This window comes from Tachyglossus aculeatus, chromosome 12 (assembly GCF_015852505.1).
Source record: "Tachyglossus aculeatus isolate mTacAcu1 chromosome 12, mTacAcu1.pri, whole genome shotgun sequence".
Classification (NCBI taxonomy): Eukaryota; Metazoa; Chordata; class Mammalia; order Monotremata; family Tachyglossidae; genus Tachyglossus; species Tachyglossus aculeatus.
The window spans coordinates 30,396,496-30,410,941 of record NC_052077.1 but is presented as its reverse complement, the minus strand read 5'-3'; the positions used below and the strand labels follow the sequence as shown (position 1 = coordinate 30,410,941).

General features: G+C 46.7%; 1 protein-coding gene across 1 annotated transcript in view; it reads left to right on the top strand.

Annotated features, from left to right (window-relative positions):
* Positions 1-1,022: 1,022 nt before the first annotated feature.
* MARCHF1 (membrane associated ring-CH-type finger 1) overlaps positions 1,023-14,446 on the top strand; it is a 520,911-nt gene continuing 507,487 nt past the window's right edge. The window contains exon 1 of the mRNA XM_038754944.1: positions 1,023-1,077. The gene's annotated coding sequence lies outside the window, so the exon portion shown is untranslated. The remainder of the gene's footprint in view (positions 1,078-14,446) is intronic.

Here is a 14,446-nt window from a genome sequence, read left to right as displayed (position 1 = left end):
AAAGCACTGTTCTAAGCGCTGGGGAGGTTACAAGGTAATCAGGTTATCTCACGGGGGGCTCACAGTTTTATCATCATCATCATCATCAATCGTATTTATTGAGCGCTTACTATGTGCAGAGCACTGTACTAAGCGCTTGGGAAGTACAAATTGGCAACATACAGAGACAGTCCCTACCCGATAGTGGGCTCACAGTCTAAAAGGGGGAGACAGAGAACAACCCCATTTTCCAGATGAGGTTACCGAGGCCCAGGGAAGTGAAGTGACTTGCCCAGAGTCGCACGGCTGACAGTTGGCGGAGTCGGGGTTTGAACCCATGACCCCTGACTCCAAAGCCCGGGCTCTTTCCACTGAGCCACGTGCTAGGGTCAGGGTGACAAGGAGTCCAGGGTGCAGGGGTTGGGGGGTCGTTGGGATTGGGAAGATACCCAATTGGGAAGATTCCCCCTCGTCCCCCTCTCCATCCCCCCATCTTACCTCCTTCCCTTCCCCACAGCACCTGTATATATGTATATATGGTTGTACATATTTATTACTCTATTTATTTATTTATTTATTTATTTTACTTGTACATTTCTATCCTATTTATTTTATTTTTTTTGGTATGTTTGGTTCTGTTCTCTGTCTCCCCCTTTTAGACTGTGAGCCCACTGTTGGGTAAGGACTGTCTCTATGTGTTGCCAATTTGTACTTCCCAAGCACTTAGTACAGTGCTCTGCACATAGTAAGCGCTCAATAAATACGATTGATTGATTGATTGATTGATTGATACCCTCGCCTTCTGCCTGGGAGTGGGAGATGCCCACGATGGAGTGTCCCTGGGCCGGCTGGGCCCTGTCAGGCTGGTGGGATGGCCGTTTTTCCCCCGGATGACATCATGAGAGCCGGCGAGGAGGAGAAGGGAGGAGAAGAGAGGGAAGGGGAGGGGAGGAGAAGGAGGAGGGGGATGATGGGGAGCAGATTCCCAGCCAGAGCCGGGCTGGGCTGCCTGCCACCCGGCTGCTCTGGACCAGCGCTCTCCATCCTCCGACAGAAGATGAGGGGACCCTGGCAGCCCCGGCCTCCGCCCCTCCGCAGGTGAGTCACAGTCTCGGGGGCTCAACCCCGAGGGACCCCCGGGCTGGGGCCAGGGGGAAGCCCGGAGGGGAAGATAAGATGCCCCGATGCCCTCCATCCAGCCCACCGCCCATGGACAAAGGGGGCTGGAGGCTGGACCACACACCGGACTCCCACCCGGACAGGGACACTCGGGGGAGGGCCAGGAGGAGGAGGAGGAGGAGGAGGAAGGGGCTCTCCCATCTCCTCCAGCGAGGGTCTGTCCCCCCATCTCCAGATTGGGCAGAGCGTTCGTCGGTCCAGAGGAGGGATTCTCAGCATTCCCGGCCGTCCAGGGAAGGGGGTCCCCAGCTCCTGATAATCATCATCATAATAATAATGATGGCGTTTATCAAGCGCTTACTATGTGCAATGCACTGTTCTAAGCCCCCGGGAGGTTACAAAGTGATCAGGTTGTCCCGCGGGGGGCTCACAGTCTTCCTCCCCACTTGACAGATGAGGTGACTGAGGCCCAGAGAAGTGAAGTGACTTGCCCAAAGTCGCACAGCTGACAAGTGGCGGAGCCGGGATTTGCACCCATGACCTCGGACTCCAAAGCCCGGGCTCTTTCCACCGAGCCACGCTGCTTCTGTGGATGGAGGGGGAGTCCTTGGGAGCTCCTGATTTGGAAGGGAGGGTCCTTGGGAGCTCCTGATTTTGGGGGGTCCTTGGAAGCTCCTGATCGGGGGGAGGGTCGTTGGGAGCTCCTGATGCGGGATCCTTGGAAGCTCCTGATTGTGGGGGTGTCCTTGGGAGCTCCTGATGGGGAGGAGATCCTTGGGAGCTCCTGATTTGGATGGGGGGTCCTTGAGAGCTCCTGATTTGGAGGGGGATCCTTGGGAGCTCCTGATTTGGAGGGGGGTCCTTGGGAGCTCCTGATTTGGAGGGGGGTCCTTGGGAGCTCCTGATTGTGTGTGTGTGTGTGTGGGGGGGGGGGGTCCTTGGGAGCTCCTGATTGTGTGTGTGTGTGTGGGGGGGGGGGGGTCCTTGGGAGCTCCTGATTGTGTGTGTGTGTGTGTGGCGGGGGTCCCTTGAGAGCTCCTGATTGTGGGGGAGGGGTCCTTGGGAGCTCCTGATTTGGGAAGGGGATCTTTGGGAGTTTCTGATGGAAGCGGAGGGTCCTTGGGAGCTTCTGATGGGGGTGGTGGTCCATGGGAGCTCCTGATGGGGGGGGGGGGGGGAGGTCCTTGGGAACTCGTGATGGGGAGGGTCCTTGGGAACTCGTAATGGGGGGTTCCTTGGGAGCTCCAGCGGGGAGCTCTTGGGAGCCCCAGGGAGGGGTCCTTAGAAGCCCCCAAAGGAAGGGGAGGGTGTTCCCAGATCCGCTGGGAGAAGGGGACAAGCAGAGAGATGCTCAAGTTCTACCCAAGTGGCAAGGTTGCAAACTTGGGCAGAGTCACACCTCACCGGCCTCGTTTGCCTCCGGTCGTTTCGTCGAAGAGCCCTCCGGGTCCGGGGGACCGAGGGGGGAAGGAGCTAGAATTGGGAGGTGTCCAAATATCCCCACCAAAATCCCGCTAGGGAGGCCTCCGGGTTTCGGGCCCTCAGCCGGGAAAGCTCGGGGGACGAACCGGCTCGGGGGCATTGGAGGCCGCTGAACTTCCTAATTGCAGGCGGGAATCAGGGACCTGCAAGGGATGCCCAACGAAGGACACGTGCCCTCCATCTCTCCCTCCCTCCTGCCCCCCAACCCCAACAAACAGACTTGGCCCCGGCTGGACCGCAGCTGGACACTCATTATTGGCTCGCAAGGAAGAGCCTCCAGCATCTGATGCTATGCGAACTAGGTAAGGAAAAGATCATCAGAGGAGGAAATCGAAAGTTCCCACTGAATGCTCGAGGCTTGAGGTATTTAGGTACAACCCACTGGAAGCTCGCAGTGTAATTTAAAACACATTTATAACTGTGTTAAAGGGCAATTGCATATGCCTCCGGTTTACACTATGATAGATGACTCTTGAAGGCAGAGGAGTTCATCAGAAGCAAAAGTGCAGTAATCAGGCATCCTGAATTCATTCATTCATTCACTCAATCGCATTTATTAATAATAATAATAATAATAATAGCATTTATTAAGCACTTACTATGTGCTGAGAACTGTTCTAAGCGCTGGGGAGGTTACAAGGTGAACAGTTTGTCCCACAGGGGGCTCACAGTCTTCATCCCCATTTTACAGATGAGGTAACTGAGGCACAGAGAAGTTAAGTGACTTGCCCAAAGTCACCCAGCTAACAAGTGGCGGAGCCGGGATTTGAACCCATGGCCTCTGACTCCCAAACCCGTGCTCTTTCCTCTGAGCCACGCTATTTATTGAGCACTTACTGTGTGCAGAGCACTGTACTAAGCGCTTGGGAAGTACAAATTGTCAACATATAAAGACGGTCCCTACCTATCAACGGGTCTGAATAAGCCTGATGATGCAGGGGGAAAATCTGGAGTCTTTTAACCTGCATCTCCTCTTTGTCATTCAAGTAGGGTTTTTTTTCTCATTTTTCCATTGACTCTTTACATTGGTTACACCTTTGAATTTGTGGTGGTGGAGATGGGAATTGGATTCATTCATCAATCGTATCTATTGAGCGCTTACTGTGTGCAGAGCAATGTACTAAGGAAGTACAATTCAGCAACAACTAGAGACAGTCCCGTTCCCCACAAATCCAAACCTGCAAGTTGTGGCTTTCTTCTTTACAAGGGCAGGGAGCAGACCCATGAGGGCAGTCAGAGGATGGAATAGGAGTGGGCAGAGATGGAGAAGGAATGGACAGGGAAAGGAGGGCACTAGCCTGGTTTCCATGCTAGGGAAAATGTTAACTCTGGTAGTGAGAGGGAAGACACTTGACATGGCTCTAAATGGCAGCCATTCTTAGGTCTGGCCGGGCTGGGCTAAAGGGTTATGGATAATAAAGTTCAGTACTTGCTGCACTGAGAGACCAGTAGTGTCAGCTCTTGGAAGCATGTCATTAGTAATCACCATAGAACTCATGGTATTGTCGCATCCGACCTGTAGAAATATCATATTTTAAATTCTTCACATCCTTTGATACGTGGACCTGGACTGATTTGTCTGACGTCAATTCCCAACTCACCTTTTTTTTTTCTTTATAATATGGCACTATTCTAAATGGTAAACAGGGTTTTAAAAATAAATAGCCCTTGCTCATTAGTGGATATTGACATGTATCTCTGGGATTTAGGAACCTGTTGCTGATTATTTTAGCTGTCTTTCTGAAATCCCTGTACTGAGAAATGGTTACTGTGCATGTGCATTCAGCCTGAGTGAAGGAATTTACCTTGAAGAAAACTGTGCTTTTTCATTCTGATTGGCCACTTCTGAGAGCCAGGCTGTACTGTAGTATTTTGTTAAGAATTTGTGAACAAATCAGTTGTCTTGATAACAGATATTGCTCCCTCTTTTTGTGATGATGCAAAGGGAAAGTTATTATAAGTTCAAAGGAGGAGCATATTAGGCTAAATGCAATCATGGGAAAGATTCATTCAAAATAGTATTTTACTTATTTAAATATTTTAGTATTTGGATATTGGATTGACTGTGCAGGTGTTGAGAGCCTCATAACTTTTTAGTAACATTAAGGGGAAGCCATGTGGACTAGTGGGGAGAACACAGGACTGGGAGTCAGAGGACTTGGGTTCTAATCCTGGCTCTGCCAATTTTTTTATGGTATTTTCTAAGTACTTACCATGTGCCAGGCACTGTACTAAGTGCTGGGGTGGATACAAGCAAATCAGGTTGGACACAATCCCTGTCCCACATGGAGCTCACAGTCTTGATCCCCATTTTACAGGTGAGGTAACTGAGGTCCAGGGAAGTTAAGTGACTTGCCAAGGTCACACAGCAGAAAAGTGGTGGAGCCAGGATCAGAACCCAGGTCCTTCTGACTCCCAGCCCATACTCTAATCACCAAACCCTACCGCTTCTCTTGTCTGCTCTGTGACCTTGGGCAAGTCACCTAACTTCTCTGTGCCTCAGTTACCTCCTCTGTAAAATGGGGATTAAGACTGTGAGCCCCCTGTGGGACATGGACTGTGTCCAACCTGATTAGCTTGTATCTAGCCCAGCGCTTAATACTGTGCCTGGCACATAGTAAGTGCTTAACAGGTACCATTTTAAAAAAAATCTCACAAATCTTTGCGAGATCCTCGTGAGGGAGTAAATGTATTGATACTTTGTTTTCATAGCTGGGGGGAAGAAACTCTAAGGGGACAGTGCAAGGTAAGTGAAACGTTAGTAAAAACATATCTAGCCTATTGTGGTGATGGAATTTTCTGACAAAAATGAGTGATAAGCCTCAAATCCTTAGGGGCCCAGAATCCACGTGAAGGAATTGATTAAGGTGCCGATGGTTTGCACTGTGTCACTCGTATTTTCTCATTTTGGCTGTGACATTCCCTCTGGTACACCAATTGCAACAAGTTATAAACTTATTAGCACCAGAGGAAACAAGGACAGTACAGTGCAACTGTGGAATGATCTTTGCTAAAACAAACCCTGGCAGCATGGACTAGTGGAAAGAGCCCAGGTCTAGTAGCCAGGAGACCAGGATTCTAAACTCTAAAGGTGCCACTTGTCTGCTGTAGGACCTTGGGCAAGTCATTTAACTTCTCTGTGCCTCAATTTCCTAATTTGTAAAATAGCAGTTAAATATCTGTTCTCTCTCTTCCCTTTAGACTGTGGGCCCCTTGTGGGGTAATAATAATAATGATGGTATTTGTTAAGCTGTTACTATGTGCCAAGCGCTGGGGTCTATACAGGGTAATCAGGTTGTCCCACGCAGGGCTCACAGTCTTAATCCCCATTTTACAGATGGGTTAACTGAGACACAGAGAAGTTAAGTGACTTGTCCAAAGTCACACAGCTGATAAGTGGTGTAGCCGGGATTAGAACCCACAACCTCTAACTCTTAACCCCGTGCTCTTACCACTGAGCCATGTTGGGTAGGGACTCTGCCTTCTCCAATTGTATTGCAGCTAGTTCCTGTGCTTAGTACTTGTAGTAAGTGTGCTTGTACACATAGTGCTTGACACACAGTAAGTGCTGAACATATGCCAGAATTTTTATTACTATGGCATATGGAATTGGAGGTTTTCACCTGTTATAATTGCAACCATCACAATTCTTCCCAGTGTCTTTTTTCACTTCTTGAAGCCAGGTCCTCGTTAGGTCCTTTACAACTTGATAAATTTAAAACAATTCTCCCAGTAACCCACTAACATCATGGAGGGATTTGAATCCTGCAGAGAACCGTGTTGAACTGTTGCATATTTGGAATTCAAAGAAAACAAGCATTCAGAGGATTTTAAAGAGTTGTTCAGGACAATGAAAGTTCCATGAAGGCTTGTCTTCCCGTGCCCTTAGAATACCTCATAGCATATTTCATTCATTGTGTTGCTGAGCAAATATTGATCGACAATGAGGAGGAAGTTAGATTTTTAAAACCAAAGCCACTTGGCACACTCTCCCTTGGATAAGGACAATAAAGAAAGAACTGGGAAGCACTCTGCTGGAGGGTTTCCAGGAAAAAAAAATAATCAGAAATTAGATTTGATAGCCTCAAATGCCAACCCTCTTCTGCTCTTTTCATCATTTCCTCCCAAGAGTTGGATTTAATACTGTTGGGTTACAACGGTGACTCCATATTGATATCTTTGGATGGCAAAGGGAAAGAAACATAGAACTTGGCAATCCATCAGTAGTATCTATTAAGCACCTACTTAGTCGTGTTTGTTGAGCATTTACTGTGTGCAAAGCCCTGTACTAAGCGCTTGGGAAAGTACACTATAACAATATAACAAGTCCATTCCCTGTCCACAATGAGCTTACTTTGTGCAAAGCACTTGGGAGAATACAACAGAAGAACAATATGTGATCCTTGCCCACAGGAAGCTTCAGTCTAGACAGTAGCACAACCAGGATGTTGTTTTGGAATTTCATTGTGCAGTCTGGATTCTCACTAGAGACTTATCCTCCATATGCCAATCAGTCAGTGGTATTTATTGGCACTTGTTCTTTACAGACCATTCATTCATTCATTCAATCGTATTTATTGAGCACTTACTGTGTGCAGAGCACTGTGTTAAGCGCTTGGGAAGTACAAGTTGGCAACCTATAGAAACGGTCCCTACACAACAATGGGCTCACAGTCTAGAAGGGGGAGACAGACAACAAAACAAAACATGTGGACAGCAGTCAAGTCGTCAGAATAAATAGAAGTAGAGCTAGATGCACATCATTAACAAAATAAATAGAATAGTAAATATGTACAAGTAAAATAAATAGAGTAATAAATCTGTACAAACATATATATGGGTGCTGCGGGGAGGGGAAGGAGGTGGGGGGGGATGGGGACGGGGAGAGGAAAACGGGGGCTCAGTCTGGGAAGGCCTCCTGGAGAAGGTGAGCTCTCAGTTGGGCTTTGAAGGGAGGAAGAGAGCTAGCTTGGCGGATAATAATAATAATGATGACATTTATTAAGTGCTTACTATGTGCAAAGCACTGTTCTAAGTGCTGAGGAGGTTACAAGGTGATCAGGTTGTCCCACGGGGGGCTCACAGTCTTAAACCCCATTTTACAGATGAGGTAACTGAGGCCCAGAGAAGTGAATTGACTTGCCCAAAGTCATACAGCTGACAGAGCTTGTGTGGAGGGAGGGCGTTCCAGGCCATGGGGAGGACGTGGGCTGGGGGTCGACGGCAGGACAGGAGAGAACGAGGTACAGTGAGGAGGTTAGCGGGAAAGCAAAGGAGCAGAGCGTATGTGCAGAGTGGGAGTCGGAGTTAGGCTGGTCGCTGACCTCTCCAGATGGACCGGGGGAGTGGAGGCCCTGGAGGGAGGGGAAAGATTCTGGGCCCTGAAGCTTGGGTGGACAGCCTGTGCCACAGGGTCCTTTTCAGGAGCCCAATGTGGAGACTCTCCTTCTCTGTCTTTCTCTGTTCCTTCCCCCGCCCGCTCTGTACATCCATCCATCCCCACGGGCCCCAGATGTCCTGGGACATGGACGGAGTGGGGAATAATAATAATAATGGCATTTGTTAAGTGCTTACTATGTGCACAGCACTGTTCTAAGTGCTGGGGAGGTTATCAGGTCATCAGGTTGTCCCATGGGGGGCTCCCAGTCTTCATCCCCATTTTACAGATGAGGGAACTGAGGCACAGAGAAAATGAGAATCAGTCAATCAATCAATCGTATTTATTGAGCACTTACTGTGTGCAGAGCACTGTACTAAGAGCTTGGGAAGTACAAGTTGGCAACATATAGAGATGGTCCCTACCCAACAGTGGGCTCTCAGTTTAGAAAGCAGCGTGGCTCAGTGGAAAGAGCCCGGGATTTGGAGTCATAGGTCATGGGTTCAAACCCTGACTCCGCCAATTGTCAGCTGTGTGACTTTGGGTGAGTCACTTAACTTCTCTGTGCCTCAGTTACCTCATCTGGAAAATGGGGATTCGGACTGTGAGCTCCCCGTGGGACAACCTGATCACCTTGTAACCTCCCCAGCGCTTAGAACAGTGCGTTGCACATAGTAAGCCCTTAATAAATGCCATCATCATTATTATTATTATTAAGTGACTTGCCCACAGTCACACAGCTGACACTTGGCAGAGCTGGAATCCCCATTTTCCAGATGAGGGAACTGAGGCCCAGAGAAATGAAGTGACTTGCCCAAAGTCACACAGCTGACACTTGGCGGAGCTGGGATTTGAACCCATGACCTCTGACTCCAAAGCCCGGGCTCTTTCCAAGGAGCCACACTGCTTCTCTGACACAGCGGCTGGTGGGCCAGCTGCACCGCTTTTCTGGCTACCGCCATTGCCCCGAGACGCCCAGGAGTGGGTTATTTTCCACAAGGTTCGCCTGTCAGACCAAAACTCCATCCACGTCACATCAGCCGTCACCCTGGAGCTGTGAGTTCTTATTGAGGGGGAGGAGGGAGCCCCCTCCGGCCCGGCCCCCATCCGGCCCATGAAGCTGGCGATAATAATAATAATAATAATAATACTAATAACAATAATAATAATAATAATAATAATAGCATTTATTAAACACTTACTATGTGCAAAGCACTGTACTAAGCACTGGGGAGGTTACAAGGTGATCAGGTTGTCCCATGGGGGGGCTCACAGTCTTAATCCCCATTTTACAGATGCAGTAACTGAGGCCCAGAGAAGTGAAGTGACTTGCCCAAAGTCACAAAGCTGACAATTGGTAGAGCCGGGATTTGAACCCATGACTTCTGACTCCAGAGCCCGAGCTCTTTCCACTGCGCCACACTGCTTCTCTTATAATGATTATAATAATGATGACGATGATGCGACTGTGACTTCTAGACTGTGAGCCCGCTGTTGGGTAGAGACCATCTCTATAGGTTGCCAACTTGTACTTCCCAAGCGCTTAGTCCAGTGCTCTGCACACAGTAAGCACTCAATAAATACGATTGAACTTCAAAGCCCTACTGAGAGCTCACCTTGTCCAGGAGGCTTTCCCAGACTGAGCCACCTCCTTCCTCTCCCCCTCCTCCCCCTCTTCCCCCTGCCTTACCTCCTTCCCCTCCCCACAGCACCTGTATATATGTTTGTACAGATTTATTATTCTATTTATTTTACTTGTAACATATTGACTATTCTTTTTATTTTGTTAATATGTTTTATTTTGTTGTCTGTCTTCCCCTTCTAGACTGTGAGCCTGCTGTTGGGTAGGGATCATCTCTATACATTGTCAACTTGTACTTCCCAAGCGCTTAGTCCAGTGCTCTGCACACAGTAAGCGCTCAATAAATACGATTGATTGAATGAATGAATGAATGAATGATGATGATGATGATGATGATGATGATGGTGCCGACTGGCCCCCTGGGGCTGATCCGAGTCCTGTCCCTTCCCCCCAGTGCCCAGTCCAAACCGAGCCATTTGAGAGAGGCAGCGTGGCTCAGTGGAAAGAACCCGGGCTTTGGAGTCACAGGTCATGGGTTCGAATCCATAGTAAGCACTTAATAAATGCCATCATTATTATCATTATTATAATTCCCTCTTCCCAGAGAAATGAATAGATGCAAAGAAGTTGCTGGCCTTTGGCTGAATTGAGGTAGGAATGTCCTTATGGGCAGGGAACATATTTGCTAATTATTATTTCAATTTGAATTATTTAAATTAATTCAACCTTTGAATTCAGTCCCATCTGCCGAGCAGGGAGGCAGGGCTGGAAAAGTTGGAGGTGGAACTTTCAGTGGGACTCCCAGAAAAAATCCGTAAGCCAACCAAGTGCCTCTTATGCACATTGCACCGCCCTCTCCCACCCTTCACAGCCCCTAACATGTTGTTGGCTGTCAGTGGACATTATTTTAGGTATTTCTGTTCCTCTCTGAATAGGCATTCACTAACCGAATACTTTGCAAGATTTCTGAAGCTCTGTAGGTTAAACAGGCCATCCCAAGCTTGCCATCTTTCCATAGTTGCACCGCATAAAAACAGTGTCAATAGTACAACAAAAATGTCTGTCTGTACTCATACTGAAAATTTAAGGTGGGGGGGTAATAATGATTCTAGACTGTGAGCCCGTTGTTGGGTAGGGACCATCTCTATATGCTGCCGACTTGTACTTCCCAAGCGCTTAGTACAGTGCTCTGCACACGGTAAGCACTCAATAAATATGATTGAATGAATGAATGAATGATGGTAATTAGCAAACATGCCCTGGGTACCAAGCACTGTGCTAAGAACTGGGAAAGATACAGTGCAGTCACATCAGACACAGTCCCTAAGGGAGAGGGTGAGCTGGTATTTAATCCTCATTTTACAGATGAGGAAACTGAGGCACAGAGAGATTGTGACTTGCCCGAGGTCACTCTGCGGGCAAGTGGTGGAGCAAGACTAGAACCCAGGTCATTCTGACTCCCTCTCTCTAAAAATTAAGGAAATTACACTTACCAAAATGAAAGACAAAAAAGTCCTACTAAAGAATGGACAGTCAATAATGGGTCACTTTCTGTGTGTTTTGGAGCCTAAGTTAGAGTTGTACTACAAAGATTGGGTATCAGGAGAATTCCAGAGAGAAGACACTTCATAGAAAATATCCAGTTTCGAGGTTCAGGAAATTCCAATTTAGAAACATGGGATAGGGACTGTAGGTGAAATATTTTGAAAGGCTTCTTTACTGTCTAGGGAGGCAGTATGACCTAGTAGAAAGAGTATGACTTTTTTGTCTTTCATTTTTATAAGTGTAATTTCTTTAATTTTTACATATATCACCTATGAATAATAGGTGTGCTTACATAACACTGAAGAAATGATACACTCCCCTAGACTGTAAGTTCACTGTGGGCAGGGAACACGTCTACCAACTTTGCTGTATTGTACTCTTCCAGGCGCTTAGTAAAGTGCTCTGCATAGTAAATATTTAATAAATACAAATTGAGTGATGCATACAGACATTCAGCAGCCATAGGAAGGTGACTTGGGCTCAGTTTGGTCAGAAGAAGCGTGAGTAGAGGGGCCGTGGTGTAGTGATTGAGATGCTTTCAGGAAGGAGTAATATTGGAGATGAAGACTGGCGTCTAATTTTTAATTAGTGCAGTTTGTAGCATCTTGCCAATGGCTCTACAGGTTAATTAATTCAACTTATTTTTGTACATGGTCACATGCACCACATTTTTCTGAAGAAAAACAAAATTAGAAAATGAGCTCATACAGCAAAGTTGTTCATGGGCTCAGTTGTTTTTATCCATTTCCAGGAGCTCTTATGTTATAAAAGTGAGCCATCTGATGCTAGACTCAGGTGTTCACAGATGCCGAGGAAGTTGAGATGAAAGGCATCCCAGGTTTCATGCTTAGTTGTCTGCTTTTGAGTGACCGGCATGCGCAACTGATATGAAAATGTGAAATTCTTATATGGAATGTTATCTCTGAGTGCTAGAAGAAGAAATATATGGTCCACTCCTAACTAGGAGTCAGAAGTCAATTTTTGCCTGAGAGAGATTATTGTTTAACTTCACAAATTCACAATAATAAGTAGGAGATCCAGTTTGAATTACCCAGTTCTATAAATTTCTGTTCAGACTTAAATTGAATCACCTAAATCAAGGATTCTGCATTGCAAAAGAAAAACAGTTTTCAATTTAATTTAACAGGTGAAGTTTGGGGTAATCACTTATGGAAATAAGGAAATGCAGGGCATAAAATCATAGTGCTGGAAGGGAAATTGAAAGGTCAAATTCAAACCACTGGTCCAATGGTTCCCAAATCGTACCAATGTGCCCTGAGAATTTCAGGTATTATAATTGGTGCAAATGGGTTATTTTCCTCTGATCCTCTATGTCAAATCAGAGATGGTAATATTTCAAAAATGGAACCTAGCTTCACATTGAAAACTATTTTACAAGTATTGCCTGTCCTGCTTTCTCCCTTCCCTTTTTCCTACCAGTTCTGCAGGGGAGAGGGTTGAAATGAGCTTCAGGGACTGGGTGAGCATCCCATGTTAAAGTTTGGGGAATTTGATATAATGATTCCATTATCGGTATTTATTGAATACCTCATTTAATAATAATGATAGCATTTATTAAGCGCTACTATGTGCAAAGCACTGTTCTAAGCACTGGGGAGGTTACACGGTGATCAGGTTATCCCACGGGGGGCTCACAGTCTTAATCCCCATTTTACAGATGAGGTAATTGAGGTGCAGAGAAGTTAAGTGACTTGCCCAAAGTCACACAGCTGACAAGTGGGGGAGCTGGGATTTGAACCCATGACCTCTGCCTCCACACTCTTTCCACTGAGCCACACTGCTTCTCATTTGTGTAGAGCACTGGGCGGGATGCTCAGGAGAAGAAACCGTGGCCTAGTGGAAAGAGCACGGGTCTGAGATTCAGAGGACCTGGATCCTGGCTTCACACCCTGACTGCTGTGTAATCTTAGGAATTGAACACTTATTTTATAGATGACCATACTGAGGCACAGAAAAGTTGAGAGACTTGCCCAAGGTCAAACGATAGGCAGGTGGGCCAAATGTTCAGGACAGGTTTCTCCACTCCTCAAGAAACTCCAGTGGTTGCCATCCACCTCTGTATCAAAAATCCCTCTCCATTGGCTTTCAAGAAGTCAGTCACCTTGCCCTCTCTTACCTCACCTCATTCATTCATTCAATCAATCGTATTTATTGAGCACTTACTGTGTGCAGAGCACTGTACTAAGCGCTTGGGAAGTACAAATTGGCAACATATAGAGATGGTCCCTACCCAACAGCGGGCTCACCTCGCTACTCTCCTACTACAACCCAGCCCACATACATCACTCCCCTAATGCTAACCTTCTCACTATGCCTCGATCTTGTCTAGCTCACTGCCGACCCTGCGCCCACACCCTGCCTCTGGCCTGGAATTCCCTCCTTCCTCAGATCCAATATACAGTTCCTCTCCCTGCCTTCAAAGCCTCATTCAGTCAATCGTATTCATTTAGCGCTTACTGTGTGCTAAGCTGTTGGGAAATACAAGTCGGCAACATATAGAGACTGTCCCTACCCAACAACAGGCTCACAGTCTAGAAGGGGGAGACAGACAAGAAAACAAAACATGTAGACAGGTGGCAAAATCGCCAGAACAAATAGAATTATAGCTACATCAGAACAAACAGAATTATAGCTATAATACAAAATGCCATTTGTAATACTGTATTTTGCTTCTGGTCCAGAGAAGGCAAGAAACTGGGGTCTAATTCCAGCTTTGCCACTTGTCTGCTGTGTGGCCTTGGGCGTGTCACTTAACTTTTTGGTGCCTCAGTTCTCTCATCTGTAAAATGGGGATTCAATACTTGTTCTCCCTCCTATTAGAATGTGAGTCTGCTGAGGGACAGGGACTGTGCCCAGCCTAACTATCTTCCCTAGCACTTTGTACAGTCTGTGAAACATAGTCTGAACTTAAAAAATGTCATAAATTAGCTAAAAGGACTAAAGATGCAAAAAAAGAACAGAAGATTGAAGTCACATCTTGTTCTAGAGGCCTTCCCTGACTCAGCCCCCATTTCTTCATCTCCCACTCCCTTCCGTGTCACCCTGACTTGCTCCCTTTGATCATCTCTCCCCTTCCAGTCCCACAGCACTTATGTGCATATCTGTAATTAATTTATTTATATTAATGTCTGTCTCCACCCTCCACCCCTCCACCCCCCAACCCAGAATGTAAGCTCATTGTGCGCAGGGAATGTGTCTGTTATATTGTACTTTCCCAAGAGCTTAGTGTAGTGCTCTTCATACACTAAGTGCTCAATAAATACAATTGAATGACTGAATGACTGAATGAAAGGTGGCAAAGCCAGAATTAGGATGCCTCTCTGGGAGCATTAATAATAATA